The sequence below is a fragment of the Dromiciops gliroides genome, chromosome 4 (genome assembly GCF_019393635.1).
Source record: "Dromiciops gliroides isolate mDroGli1 chromosome 4, mDroGli1.pri, whole genome shotgun sequence".
Lineage (NCBI taxonomy): Eukaryota > Metazoa > Chordata > Mammalia > Microbiotheria > Microbiotheriidae > Dromiciops > Dromiciops gliroides.
In genome coordinates, this window is record NC_057864.1 from 368,419,262 (window position 1) to 368,435,354 (window position 16,093).

Consider the following 16,093-nt stretch of genomic DNA (forward strand, 5'->3'; position numbering starts at 1 on the left):
GAGCAAGAAGATATGGTCATGTGTCAAGGGGTTCTAATTTTCTTACCTCTGGAGGTATCTGTGTGGAAGCTGATTGATTACTTGCCAGGTATATTATAGATGAGATTTTCCTATGGGTCAAACCAGATGACCTCTGCCATCCCTTCCAATTCTGAGATTTCGAGGTGCTGAGCTATAACTGAGGAGTCTACATGCCCATATTATGCAAGCAAAATCTGCACTCTCACTCTTGGTGCTGTTGTTATCACTCTCTCAGAAGAAAAAAAAGTATTACAGCCTGAAGAAAACAATGGCTTTCTGATAGCCACTTTGCTATCTGATGAGAAGATATACCCCAAAGATTGAGGGTGGTATTGTTGTGTTTATAGGGACTTAGCACACCTTTTTACTTTCCAATACTCCAACAGATCTGTGCTCTTGTCATTATAAGTATTCCCTCCAATGATCCAGAAGATAAGCCAAAAATGTTTGTCTATCCAAGGTGCATCTTGTTCATGTCCCCTCATAAGTTCATCACAGGAGCAGCTAGGTGGCGCAGTGGATAGAGCACCGGCCCTGGATTCAGGAGGACCTAAATTCAAATCCAGCCTCAGACACTTGACATTTACTAGCTGTGTGACCCTGGGCAAGTCACTTAACCCCAATTACCTCACTAAAAAAAAAAAAAAGTTCATCACAGGGGGACTACCCAACTGGATCTTTTGATATTGCAAGAATATGAATGGGACATACATGACAAAAATTCCCTCTATAATATCCCTGACAATCCCATCAGTTATTCCACAATACCAGTTCATTCTTTTCCCAATCATACAATTATCTGATGACACCTTTTATACTAGTTATGCTGAATAAAATTTTTTTGAAATGTGCAGGAGCAGCTAGGTGGCACAGTGGTGCTCTATCGAGCACCGGCCCTGGAGTCAGGAGGACCTGAGTTCGAATCCGGCCTCTGACACTTAACGCTTACTAGCTGTGTGACCCTGGGCAAGTCACTTAACCCCCATTGCCTCACCAAAAAAAAAATGTGTTGTAGATTGATTATATATGTGTATATATGTGTATATGTATATATGTGTGTGCATAAATATATGCATTTCTCCCTTATCCTTTGGGTGATCTGCCATTTTGGTTCTTCAAAAACTATAGTATTCAATGATTTGCATCCAAACAATTTTAATTTTTAAAAGATGGGTCTTTCAGGGAGAAGCTTGAGGGAACTGAAAGAACTTTCTCTTTTTCCAAAGGCAATCAAACCAGTTGTCATCCTGTTCTGTGCTGGTTGCTTTTCATTATTCATTTTAGTGTCCATCCAAGATAAATATGCTGACGTATGATCTCTGGGTATTTATGATCCAACTATTTCAGAACAGTATGGACAACAAAGATACTTCATCTGCTTGGTTTTTCCTAGGTGGTTAGACAAAATATGGACTTCATTTAGGACTCTCTGCAAAGTTCTGAAGCTTGATATAATCACAACAATGTCATCTATAAACAGGAGTCAATGGAAGATCTTACTTACAATCTATAGAGAACCTCCTTCAACTTGAACTATATGCTAGACCTTTTTCATGACAATAACAGTAAGTATATGTCTCTCTGTTCAGTGTATTATTTTGACATATGCGAAGGAAAGTTCTAATTTTTAAAAAATCTTACAGAGAATTATGAAGATTCATAAAATAGTAAGATATAACATATTAAAGCAAAAATGTTTAAGACTTAAGTAAGCAGTGGTCCAGAGGGATAAACAACAAAATTGGAAGGAGTATAATGAATTAATGAAAAATGGGAAAAGGTATGCAAAGATTTTGCAACAAACTTTACAATCAAGGACAGTTGAGCCCTCACAGTTGATCTGATTATATCACAATTTCCAGTGGGCTTCTTAAGAAGGTAGAAATAATGCTAAAGCAAAATATGTCTCTCTCTCTCTCTCTCTCTCTATATATATATATATATATACATATATATATACTTTCACACATATGAATACATGTATAAGTGTGAATATATATTTATATACATATATCTTCAGGGCCATTTCCCATATATTCATTCAATTCCCTTTCATAACACATACATACATATACATATACATTTATAGAAAAGGAAACTGGATTTCAGTGTCAATCTCTGTAAGAGAAAGAGAGATAAATGCTAGATAGATGATAGACAGACAGATAGATAGATAGATAGATAGATAGATAGATAGATAGATAGATAGATAGATAGATAGATAGATAGAAGAAAGCAGAGAGGAGTCCATGCTGGCTTTGATAAAACTTAAAGGGTATTGAGGGATTAATTTTCAAAGTATGTGAAGGGAGATGAAGATATTAAGGGCAATAATTTGGACCCCAAAATGAATAACTACAAAATTGTATATAGTTAACTTTCCACCTATATAAAATTGTATGAGATTACTATACATATATCATGGTTGTTCTTAATAAGGATATAAGAAAGAAACAGGCTTTCATAAGCAATATTTCATATTGGAATGCATCTTTACCATCATATAATAGACCAAAAGGTATAGAGAATACAATATTCCACTATATTTAGTGTTTGTTGATTATAATAAAGTATTTTATTCAGGAGAGCAAAACCCATGGTATATAATAGATGCTTAATATATGTTGTTGAATCATTGAATTATTGAACTTTATTATAAGAAGATAATTTACTGATAACATCACACTCTTCCTTCTCCCACTACCTCTGAAAACACTTTTATTGGAGCTCCTTTTCCTATACCAGTCTCTGGGACAGAACATGGATTTGATAAAGACATGTTTCTCCAAGGAAAGGACTAAGAATGAAATAGACAATTGAGTTCTAAATAGTCCTAGAATAGCAAGAAAGAGGAAGAGTTTTGTGGGGAAATACATACTCTTATCCTGCCTCCAACATACATACACATTTCTAATAAGACATAAACACACACTAAACAGAAGGTATCCTAGTAGTTTTTTTATAAATAATAATTTTATATTAAGAAAATTGGTTTTGCCATAAAAATGAGAAAAATTTAACTTGCACATTTTGCTTTACATATGATATGAGGAATACACTTTAAGAGTAAAATATTTTCGAGCATATGCATACATATGTGTGTATGTGTGGTGTTTCTAAAACTGTGAGTTAAAATTTCCAATCACAGAAGAATAGTAAATTGGTGGTGCCTGTAAATACAGTTTAGAAAAACAATAAAGAATTGCTTACTATACTAGTTGATAAGGTAGAAAGCTAAGATAGTGCAATTAGGTGAATTAAGAAGTAGTTGGATAGCAAAACTCCAAGCGTAATCTTTAATAGTTTTATGCCATCTTGGCAAAAGATTTTTGGTGGATTGTCTTGGGCATCTGTTGTTGGTCCAATACTCTTTAACATTTTTATTAGTGACTTGGACAAAGGCATAGATGATAATGACAGCTAACATTTATATAGTGTTTACTATGTGCAGGCACTGTGCTAAGTGCTTTACAATTATTATCTCATTTGATCCTCATAACAACCCTGGGATGCTATTATTATTATTTATTAGTATTATTATTAATTATTATTATTCCCATTTTACAGAAAAGGAAACTAAGCAAAATAAATGTTAGATGACTTGTCCAGAGTCACACAGCTAATAAATGTCTGAAGCCAGGTTTAAACTCAGGTCCTCCTGATTCCAAGACCAGTCCTCCATCTACTATGCTACTTACCTGCTTCTATGAATGAAATGTTAATAAAATCTATAGAAATACAATAGTGTGCAGGAGAGCTAACAAAATGAATGACATAACCCCAGAATTAAGGCAGAGGTCATGACTTCATCTGTGATTGCACAAGTGTGAGGAGCTCTGCTGAGGAATTTCCTCTATCAATGCACGTTGGCACTTTCTTGGCAACCTACACTCTTAGAGAATTACTCCCTGGGACCCTAAGAGTTTAAGTGATTTCCCCAGGCTCCCACAGGGTATGAGTTAGAGGGTGACTTGAATCCAGGCTTGTCTGACTCAGGCAAGCTCTCTATACACTATGCCATAATGTCTCTTATATCCTTGTTGCCAGCCTGACAAATGGAAATGATTTCTAGGAAAAACATGGAAAGATTTGCGTGAAATAATGAAGAACAAAATGAACAGAACCGGGGGCAGCTAGATGGCGCAGTGGATACACCGGCCCTGGATTCAGGAGTACCTGAGTTCAAATCCGGCCTCAGACACTTACTAGCTGTGTGACCACGGGCAAGTCATTTAACCCCCATTGCCCCGCAAAAAAACCAACAACAACAACAACAACAAAAATGAACAGAACCAAGATAACATATATAGTAACAGCAATATTATTTTAATAAGGACTTTGAGTGAATAAGTTATTTTGACTATTATAAATACCTAAATTAACTATAAAGAACATATGAAGAAAGACGCATCTGTATCCAGAGAAAGGACTGATAAATAGAAGTACATATAGAATAACTTTACATATACATATATATATGTGTGTGTGTAATATATATATATATATATATATATATATATATATATATATATATATATATATATATATATATATATACACACACACACACACACCTATTTGTGTCTAATGGTAGCCATGAGGGGGGAATGGAGGGAAGAAAAAAAAAAGAAATTTACATCATAACTTTGTTGTAAATTTAAAAGGATTAGCAAGTATATAGTAGATTTGCAGTTTCATGTGCAATCAACTTTTTGGTTATACTTTGTTATAGAAATGTTTGTTTTATTCCATATATTAAAAATAAAATAAAAAATTTTTTAAAAGAATTTTAACCAAAATAAGCAGAATGTTTTCTGGAAGCATGGAGAAAAATCAGTTAGTTGTATGACCTTAAAAAGTTATGCTTTTGTTTCCTCCAATGAATAGCTGTTAATGAATAGTCCCTTTTATTTTCCTCCTTATGTTTAGTTAATGAACAGAGTGTAGCTCTGACTACTGACCTCCGTGGCTTTCTTTTTAAGTCGCAACTAAAAACCAAGCTTCTAAAAGAAGCTTTTCCAGATTTTTTTTTTGGGGGGGGGGGCGATGAGAGTTAAGTGACTTGCCCAGGGTCACACAGCTAGTAAGTGTCAAGTGTCTGAGTCCAGATTTGGACTCAGCTCCTCCTGAATCCAGGACTAGTGCTTTATCCACTGTGCCATCTAGCTGCCCCCTCCAGATGTTTCTTAATTCTAGTGTCTTCCCTCTGTGAATTATCTTCTATTTATCCTCCATATAGGTTGTTTTGTGTATACTTACTTGTCTGGATGTGGTCTCCCCCATTTGACTCCTTGTGGGCAGGGACTGTCTTTTGTCTCTTTATGAATACCTAATACTTAGCACAATAACTGCCATATTATTGGATTGCTTTGAACCAGCAATAGACTGTTTTGTGAGGGGGGTGGGTATGATACAACACTTTTGTTGTTCAATTGTGTCCTATTCTTAGTGACCCCATTTGGGGTTTTCTTGGCAGAGATACTGGAGTAGTTTGCCTTTTGCTTCTCCAGCTCATTTTACAGATGAGGAAACTGAGGCAAACAGGGTTAAGTGACTTGCCCAGGGTCACATAGCTAGTAAGTGTCTGAGGTCAGATTTGAACTCCAGAAGATAAGTCTTCTTGACTCCAGGCCTAGCACTTTATCCACTATGCAACCTGCACTAGAGATACAAAGAAATACAAAAATAGTCCTTGTCCTGGAAGAGATTACATTCTGATGGGAGAGACAATCTATTGACAATTAGGTACTGTTGGCCATCCCCACCCCCCCGCCCCAAACAACAACAACAACAACATAATCAATTAGGTACTTTCAAAATTTATACAGAGTAGATAAAGAAGATCTGAAAAGGGGAAAGCGCATTTGTATGAGGATAGGAAAAGTCTTCCTATTGAGTGAAGGCTGAGGATTTGGTCTGTATTAAAGGAAAGCAGGCTTAGGTGAAGGGGCAGAACGTTCTAAGCATGGGACATTGCCAGTGCTAGACACAGATATTGGACTATGGTCAAGGAACTACAGGTAGGCCATCTGGGTCTTAGAGTCTGAGGAGAAGAATAAGGTGTAAGGAGACTGGAAAATTAGGAAGAAGCCAGTTTACAGTGCCAAACAGATTCAATTAAATTCAATAAATATTTATTAAGCACCTGCTGTGTGCAAAGGCACAGATGTTGACCTCAAGGAGTTTACAATTTCCAGAGACCATACACTTAATTGGGCTGATATTACTGTTGCCAAGAACAGGTTGTTTTGGTTTTGTCTTGTTTTGTTTTATTTTTGAACAGGTTGTTTTAAAGTCCCCTTTGAGAATTTTCTTAAGATCTGAAGTGAGACAAAGAAAAAGTTCCATCACTCCATTGCCATACCTTTGTCCTTGAGCCCCATGTAGCATTGCATGACTGTCAACCACCTCATCCACCAGACTTGACTGAACATGTATTTATTATCATCGATCAAACCCCCATCTAACATGACTAATGTATTCAAAATAATGGACTATGTAGGCTATGAAGGCAATTCCAAAAAAGGAAGTCCAAAATGTTTGAGCAAATGATAGTGTCATCAATGGAGTAAGCAGATTGTCTCCTAATTTTCCTCCCTGCATCCAACTTCTTCCTTCTTCAATTCATCCTCCACAAACTGATATGATCTTGCCACTTTCCTATTCAAAAACCTTCATAGGTTCCCTGTTACCTCTGGTATAACCGCCCCGCCCAAATCCTCAGCCTGGAAATAGAAGACCTTCACAATCTGACTCCAACCTGCCTTTTCAGTCTCATTTCATATGACTCCCTTTAATGCCCTCTTTGTTCACAGTCAAAATGGCCTGCCAGCTGTTCTCTCCTAGCATTCCATCATGTGCTTTGGTGTGTTTGCACAGGTGGTTCCCTACATCTGGAATACATTCTCTTTTCCACTTAAAATGCTTAACTTCCTTTAAAGCACAGCTCAGGTGCCACAGCCTACAGAAGGTCTTTCCCAGTCCTTCCAGTTTCTTAGTGATCCTTCTTTCTAGAAATTCTTTTGTATGCCAATCTACATCTCTCTCTCTCTCTCTCTCTCTCTCTCTCTCTCTCTCTCTCTCTCTCTCTCTCTCTCTCTCTCTCTTTCTCTCTCTCTCTTATATAAAGGCATATAAATATACATAAATATTATGTCATTATGTTATATTATAAGTGGATAAAGCACGAGCCCTGGATTCAGGAGGACCTGAGTTCAAATCCGGCCTCAGACACTTGACACTTACTAGCTGTGTGACCCTGGGCGAGTCCCTTAACCCCCATTGCCCCACCCAGAAAAAGAAAAGAAAATATTATATAAAGTATATAGTATATATAGAATTTTCTCATCTGTGTACAGGGTTTATACCTACTCCCTGTTTATATTAAAATAGATTCTGAAGTTCCTTAAGACCAGGAATGATTTCATTTTTAATGTTTCATACTCGACACCATAAACTATAACTTATTATTGACAGTATAAACATGTTCATTAAGAAGTCTGGGTGGGGCGGCTAGGTGGTGCAGTGGATAAAGCACGGGCCCTGGATTCAGGAGTACCTGAGTTCAAATCCGGCCTCAGACACTTGACACTTACTAGCTGTGTGACCCTGGGCAAGTCACTTAACCCCCATTGCCCCACAAAAAAACCCCAAAAAACAAACAAACAAAAAAAGAAGTCTAAGAACAGCTAGGTGACACAGTGGATAGAGCACCGGCCCTGGAGTACCTGAGTTCAAGTCCAGCCTCAGACACTTAACACTTATTAGCTGTGTGACCCTGGGCAAGTCACTTAACCCCCATTGCCCCACAAAAAAACCCCAAAAAACAAACAAACAAAAAAAGAAGTCTAAGAACAGCTAGGTGATGCAGTGGATAGAGCACCGGCCCTGGAGTCAGGAGTACCTGAGTTCAAGTCCAGCCTCAGACACTTAACACTTACTAGCTCTGTGACCCTGGGCAAGTCACTTAATTGCCTCACTTTAAAAAAACAAAAAAGAAGTCTATTAGCTGGCTGAACAAGTTATGGTGTGTGAATGTAATGGAATACTATTGTGCTATAAGAAATGGTGAGCAAATGGATTTCAGAAAAACCTGGAAAAACTTGCATGAACTGATGTTAAGTGAAGTGAGCAGAACCAGGAAAACACAATAACAGCAACACTATGTGATGATCAAGTATGATAAACTTAGCTCTTCTTGGCAAAACAATGATGCAAGGCAATTCCAAGACTCATTATGGAAAATGCTATCCACATTCAGAGAAAGAACAATGGAGTCTGAATGCAGATTGAAGCATATGATTTTCACTTTAGTTTTTTTGTTTTTTTGTTTTCTTTCTTGTAGTTCTTCCTTTTTCTGCTTTTTCTTTCAGAGCATGACTAATGTGGAAATATGTTTAGCATGATTGTACATATATAAATTATATCAGATTGTTATCTTGGGGGGAGGGAAGGGACAGGAGGGAGAAAGAAAAATTTGGAAAAAAAATCTGGGGTCTCATAATTGAATGTGGGGGTCAGGAAAAGTTTTGCAACAGTAAAAGTTATGTGTATTTATTTTATATACCTGTATACCTGGGGTCACATAAAAATTTATCAGGTGTAAAGGGGTCATGAGTGGAAAAAATTTAAGAATCCCTTCACGAACCCACTCCAGGCTACACTGCTAATTTGCTTCACAGATGGGACTTCCTCTATCATACTATAAAAATGTTTCAGCCTAGAAACTTACTCTACCCCTGGACTACTTCTCACTTTGGAAGTACATATTATCCCTAGATCTCACCTTTTAATTTTTGGTAACTCTTAGAACTTCCAATGCTGGGCAAGCTACATAGAAAAGTGGATAGAATGCTGGGCCTGGAGTCAGAAAGACTCATCTTCCTGAAATGAAATCTGTCCTCAGAAGTTACTAGGTGTGGGGCAGCTAGGTGGCGCAGTGGATAGAGCACCGGCCCTGGAGTCAGGAGTACCTGAGTTCAAATATGGCCTCAGACACTTAACACTTACTAGCTGTGTGACCCTGGGCAAGTCGCTTAACCCCAATTGCCTCACCAAAAAAAAAAGAAGTTACTAGGTGTGTGACCCTAGGTAAGTCACTTAACGTTGTATGCCTCAGTTTCTTCATCTGTAAAATGAATTTGAGAAGGAAATGGCAAACCACTCCAGTATTTGTCAAGAAAGTCCCAAATGGGGTCACAAATAGTAGTACACAACTGAAACAACAACAAGAACCACCTCCAATTTAAGGAGGAGGCCAAAGGGACCTCCTTAAACAGAGGCCTAGGCCAGAAACATCTGTATCTCCTCTCTGCCCTGCATTATTGACTTGTCACCAGAGGACTTTCTCAACAATGTTCCTCCTACCCTCTCCATGTTTGTCTGGTTGGTTTTTTTCTCTTTTATGTGTTGTCTTCCCTTATTAGAAGGTAAGCTTCCTAAGAGCAAAGACTGTTTCTCTGAGTCTATTTGTATTCCCATTGCTTATTACCAAGCCCAGTACATAGCAAACTCTTAATAAATGCTTGTTAACTGTTGAAAGGCTGTTGGGTGACTTTAGCCTGCCTTTCATAAGAGTAAAAGATGACAGAATTTCTTTGTACTTAAATTTCCAGCACCTTTTGCAGTCCCTGGCACAAAGTATAAAGATATTTTAAAATACCTACTATCAATATTAGAATCTATTATTATTTTCAATTTTCTTACTATCACTATTAGAATTAATTAATTAATCTTTTGATAATTATCATGTCTTGTCATGTGCTTAGTCAGGTTGTTAACTAGCCTACTTTCTCATGTCAATGTGCTGACCTATAAAAGCCTCTCTACTACCTCCCAATCAGTTGTAGTTTTGGAAGATAGATAATGGAGCTTGTTATAACCATGCATAAAACAAGAGTTTAAAAAAAGTTATAAGTTTTGTTCTCAGTAAAGTGCATTAGATTTTTTTTTCTTTTTGTTTGTTTTTGTTTGTTTGTTCATGTGTGGGACAATGAGAGTTAAGTGACTTGGCCAGGGTCACACAGCTAGTAAGTGTCAAGTGTCTGAGTCCACATTTGAACTCAGGTCCTCCTGAATCCAGGGCCGGTGTTTTATCCACTGCATCACCTAGCTTCCCCGAGTGCATTAGTTTTAATGGGTGTTTTCTATTTTAATATTTAAAGCCCTTTTAAAAAAGTACTTAATTTCTGGTTGTTGATGATGTCCTGCATATGTGAGTGACAAATGGGGTGGCACTAATTGTATAAGTTTCTTTTCTATCCATTGTACACATTGGTATTCTTATATCTATGGCAAACCCATAATAGTGAACTACTGTTTATTCATTGAGCAAATGAGAAGAGTAGATGAATATAACAGACAAAAATGTACATAAACATGCATTTTAAGTAGTTTATCTTAAACCTACCTAATCAAATATTATGAAGAAATTACTTTCCAAGGGAAATCTGCGAACCTCCCACTGGAGAAAATAAGTTGTATGATATAACGATGTTCAGTTTGTAAAATAAAGGTTTATTTGTTTGTTTGTTTAATTTCTACAAAGCAAGAAAAAAAAGACCAAACAACAGAACCTGACCCTGGGTCTGGACTCTCCTTTCATGAACAGACCTCCCACTGGGATTAGAAAAATCAATATCCTTCAGGGCATTTTCCAGGTTTATTTTTTCCCATGTTGCCATGCTCTAACAGCACACCCAAATGTTGACAGTTCCAAGTGGAAAATGTTGAGACATTTCATCAAGCTGAATCTTGTGGAATACCCCTTTGCTATAACTACCAGTTTCCCAAACTGTTCCAATCCTTTCAAGCCAGGAGAGAGGAATGTGGATTAAAAGTATAACATGGATCAGTGAAAAGAAGTCTGTTTGAGTCTTTCTGCTTGTAACTGGTATTGCTTATGGGGGCCAGACTGTGTTTCTCAAACTGATCCTTGGAAATGCTCATATAGTCTCTGTTTCCCTGCAGCTTATACTGTGCTAAAAAACAAAAGCTATATGCTCACAAAGGAAGGATGTTGCACTCCCTAAGTCTAAGGATAGAAATATTATCTATGTATTTACATAGATAATATAGTATATGTATATATGTATACACATATACATATACTATACATATATGTATAGTATACATACATACATATATGTATATAAAAATAATTCTATATATCCTGAGGTATTTTTAGGTAGAGTTTTTTTTGGGGGGGGGGGCAATGGGGTTTAAGTGACTTGCCCAAGGTCACACAGTTAGTAAATGTCAAATGTCTGAGGTTGTATTTGAGCTCAGGTCCTCCTGAATCCAGGGCCAGTGCTTTATCCACTGCTCCACCAAGCTGCCCCCAGAATTGTTGGGTTGTTTTTTAAGGGAAGTGACAGGGTAAGTTTATCATGTAGTTTAGGAGGAAGAGTTAGGAAAAGGGGGGATATTTAAAGAAATGGAGAAACAGCCCCTGAAGAAAGAAATGCAGACTTCTACACAAACTGCATACACAAACAACCTATAATATATAGATAATTACAATATGCTTCTTCCTCCTATCTATTGTATGTTTGCCCTTACTTCGTATTGCCACAAACCTTTCCTAAGCCAATGGTACCACTTGGGGTAACTCTAATACAAAGTCTCTTCCTGACCATGTCTATTCTTCTCCCTCAGGTAAAGCATGTACATACAGGGACCCCCTCTTTTTATCTGTATTTCACCATTCATAGTTCAGTTAAATATACTTCAGGAAAATTTGTTCTCATAATCTGCAAGCTCTTTAATACCTTTCCTTCTTTTCCTCTTTCAATTTTTGCTAGATGGAAAAATTTTCTCCTCCACATTTTTTATGACTGAAAATATCTTTTAAAAGCACTAAAATGTTGTAACTATATTGCCTGTATGAAACAAGATAATTCTCTAATCTTTAGTTAAAATTAGGCATAATAAAGAATCAAAAAATAAACAAATAGAGTATAGTCTTCAACTGTCTATAACTCCCAATCTTCTCTGTCACTGTTAAGGTATAGTATGCCATGGAAAATTGTCTTCAACAGTCTATAACTTGCCTTCTCATGATTTCAACAATGACACTCATAGAGAGATCCTTCATAAATGGTTTCTAAAGATAAGAAAGTAAGCATATGTGTCAATAGTAGCTGAGATACTCTCAGTCATCTTTTAGGGGCACTAATGATATATTCATGAGCATTTCCATTCTTTCAGAATTTTCTTAATTTTGAGAAGTCTTAAAAAAGCAGTCTTCAATTTCTAGTAACATTCTGTTGTCTATAGCATCTTCTCTGTGTTTTATTCAGGAACAGCTATTCTTCCTAACTTAAAAGTGACATATTTTCTTATTCATGAGGCACATTATAAACTGAGGTGTTAGTATGTGTTTATCCACAGTACCACCCACCTGCCCCTACTTCCCTATAACACCATTCATAATCCTGTAACTTTATGGATTAAAGTGTTCCTCCCTGGCCAACACTCCCCAATGTGTGTTATTTCCTCTTTTAGAATGTATCTTGAGGACAATGACTGCATTTTCCTTTGTATTTCTATCCCCATTGCCTAGCACAATAATTGGAACATAGTTAAGTAGTTACATGTTTTTTCATTCATTTGCATATCAATTATACTTTTAAAGTGGTAATAATCTGAACCAGTTTTTCTTTTATCCATTTTCCAATGTAAGAGTCAACAGCTTATTTAAATACACCAGTTTAGGGCTGTTGTAATTAGATGTTATTTTTTCTTTTCCAATAGAGCAAAAATCAGCCTTGGAGTTTCTCCTCAAAGTAGGATCCATGTGTACTGTAGTTAGGATAATACAAATGCAAACACAGGGATAATTTTGTTCAGCAATCTCCCGATTACCAACAGAAGTGCGGCACAAAACAGCCAAACACATGGTCACCTAAGATGGCCAGTGCCAAGGAGGATGTCCTGAACAAAGCCCAAATAGAAAGGCATTTCCTACAGATGGCGATGTTCTCTAGGTATTTCTCTTGATGACATAGAACTGATTAAATATAGTGCCAGAACATCACAGATTTCCTCAATGACAATTGTTGTCCCTAAAAATAAAGAGCCTGAGCAGCTAGGTGGCACAGTGGATAAAGCACCGGCCCTGGATTCAGGAGTACCAGAGTTCGGATCCGGCCTCAGACACTTGACACTTACTAGCTGTGTGACCCTGGGCAAGTCACTTAACCCCCATTGCCCTGCAAGAAAAAAAAAGAGCCTAATGATCTACACAAGAAAAAAAAATAGTTAAAGGATTATGAATACTGCTTCAATTGTGATATGCATAGACCATGTGGCATTGGAGAGAAAGGGAGGACTGGATTTGTAGACAAGAAGTCCTGGTTTCCAATCTTGCATTTGATGGTAATCAGTTATGGGACCTTAGGCAAGTCACCTAATCCCAGAGAGCCCTGGGCACTACCTTAGAACTGACCCATAAAGAAGAGGAGGATTGTTGGTGGAAAATCATGCAGGTCAAATCCCAGAGATTTCAAATATTTGCATTCTTGTATATGGACTTCACATGAGCAGCCTTTTGAGTTATTCCATCAATAAACATGTATTGGATCTTGTGGACAGTGAGTTGAGTTTAGATTTGAACTGAAAGAGAACCATCTGAAGCAGATTGGGAAATTCACAAAATATTTTAATGATCACAAGCTTCCTCCTACTGTAAAAAACAAAAAAACATATTCCTTTTCAAGCATTAACATTCTTCCAGTGATGTCATATGTCTGTGATCATGATGCCAAATAATCTCATAAAAATAAAAAAATTTAGGGTTGCCTAAAGAGCAATATAAAGATGCATAAGTGGTAAAAGTAAGCTGCAGCATATTATCAACAATGACTATTTGCCTGAAAAATGGCATAATAGGAATCTTTAAGGACATGTATGACCAGAAAAGGTAATAGGTCACTTAAATGGTGTACTAGAAAGAGGACTAGATTTGGAGTTAAAGTACCTGGGTTTAAATCTTACCTCTGATGCTTACCACCTATGTGAACTTGGAAAATCACTTAAATTCCCTGGGTAAAAATTTTCTCATCTGTGTATTGAGGGGTTTAGACTAAATGACCTCTTAGATTCGTTCTGACTCTAAGTCTTCATTTATGATCTTGGGCAAATTACTGAATTTCTCTAAATTTCAGTTACCTCATCTCTAAAATGAAGAATACAGACTAAATGTCCTATAAGGTTCCTTATGGCATTTAAATCCATTAACTGGAACTCAATTTCTTTATAAAATGAGGAGGGGGGGTGTTAGAATAGATAGTCTAACAGGTCCCTTGTAGTTCTAAGTCTACAATGTATTTGGAGAGAGAGAGACAGAGACAGAAAGACAGAGACACACTCAGAGACACACACAGAGAGAAAGAGTTGTAAACCAAGGACTTTCATGGTATCCACAAAATATTGAATGAACTAGGAAGTATCTCATATGTTCGATAAATATTCCTTGGAAAATTCATGGAAATGCATGGGCAAGAATCATACAATTTAAGAAGGCATCAGTGGATTGTGATTTTCACTCATAGAAGGCATAATGACATAAAAGAGATCATAGCTCTACCAAAACATCAAAGTATAATTCAAAAAAATCAGGACCACAAAGGAGAAGTCCCATGTGGATTTCCTCAAATCCTACACATACCTCTTCATTCTTTGTTATTTTTCTGTTCTCTCCCCAACCAACATTTTTTAAACTATTTTTATTAAAAACTATGCTTTTTAAAATTTCATTTCATTACTAGCACTGAGTCTGTTTAATGACTATATCTATATCTATATATCTATATCTATATCTATATCTATATCTATATCTATATCTATATCTATATCTATATCTATATCCCCTCCTCCAATCAATATATTTTCTCCCTCCTTGGCTTCTAGGAACTGCTTTCTCATGGTTTTTATCCTTCTTGCCTAACCAGTCCTTATTGTTCTTCTTTTCTTAATCATTATCCTCCTTTTACCTTCTAAGTACAAATTATTCCCTAAGATTCTATCCTCAGCCCTTTTCTCATTTTTTATATTCTTCCCCTTGGCAATATCTTCCACTCCTTTGTCTTGAATGGCTACCTTTTGAAAATTACTCTAAAAGTTCTATCTCTAACCCAACCTGTCCTCAAGTTAGATATAACCAACTGTATAGCAGATTTGTCCACTTGGGTGTCACACTGGTGTCTTAAACATTTTTTGGTTTTGGCAGGGCAATGAGGGTTAAGTGACTTGCCCAAAGTCACACAGCTAGTAAGTGTCAAGTGTCTGAGGTGGGATTTGAACTCAGGTCCTCCTGAATCCAGGGTCAGTGCTTTATCCACTGCACCCACCTAGTTGCCCCTTGGTGCCTTAAACTTAATTCCTAAATCTTTCCTCTTCTCTCAACTTTCATATTTCTGTTGACAGTATCCTCATTCATTCACTTAGGTTCAAGCTCTTTCCATCTTTATCTCTTCCTTTCCCTTTGCTCCTATCCTCATCCAATCAGTTATCATGTTCTGTTCATTTTTCCTTATAATATCTCTCCCATCTGGGCTCTTCTTTTCATTCACAATTCTACCACCTTCATTCAAGCTCTCATCATCTCTTTCTTGTCTATACTATCATAAGAGTCTGTTAATTGGTCTCACTGATTTGAATCTCTTTTTTTTCCTAACATATCCCTCACACAGCTGCCAAAGTAATCTTCTTAATGTATGACTCTCCAAATATTCTGTGATCAGAATTCTACTGTTTCCCAACCTCCTGACAAAAAAACCCACAAAGTAAGTAAACAGGTGACACCCTTGGGACTTTATCTTAATTATCTGGACACTTTAGGGCATAGGATGTGCCAAATGGATGAACAATGAAAGATATATGTGATAGAGGATAGGGTTGGATGAAATTCATCATTAGAATTGGGTTCTATTTCCCATAGAAGGAAAGAATCATAAGTATTGAAAACATGTGTGAAAGAAACCTAAAGAAGGAAAGGACCAGGAAAGAATGGAAGGAAGGCATAGTACACATTAAGTAGGTTATGCAAACATGACTAATGAAGCAAAATACC